The sequence below is a fragment of the Cariama cristata genome, unplaced genomic scaffold (genome assembly GCF_000690535.1).
Source record: "Cariama cristata isolate BGI_N322 unplaced genomic scaffold, ASM69053v1 scaffold43864, whole genome shotgun sequence".
NCBI lineage: Eukaryota > Metazoa > Chordata > Aves > Cariamiformes > Cariamidae > Cariama > Cariama cristata.
Genome location: NW_009613195.1, coordinates 1 through 319, shown reverse-complemented (window position 1 = coordinate 319; position 319 = coordinate 1).

Genomic DNA, 319 nt, shown 5'->3' with positions numbered 1-319 from the left:
GTAAAGTGGATGGAGCAAATCATCCTGAGTGAGATCACACGGCATGTGCAGGACAATCAGGGGATCAGGACTAGCCAGCAGGGGTTCATGAAAGGCAGGTCCTGCTTGACCAACCTGATCTCCTTCTATGACCAGGTGACTTGCTTGGTGGACGAGGGAAAGGCTGTAGATGTGGTCTACCCGGACTTCAGTAAGGCCTTTGACACTGTCTCCCATGGCATTCTCCTGGAGAAACTGGCAGCTCATGGCCTGGAGAGGAATACCCTTTGCTGGGTGAAAAAACTGGCTGCCCGGCCGTGTCCAGAGAGTGGTAGTGAAT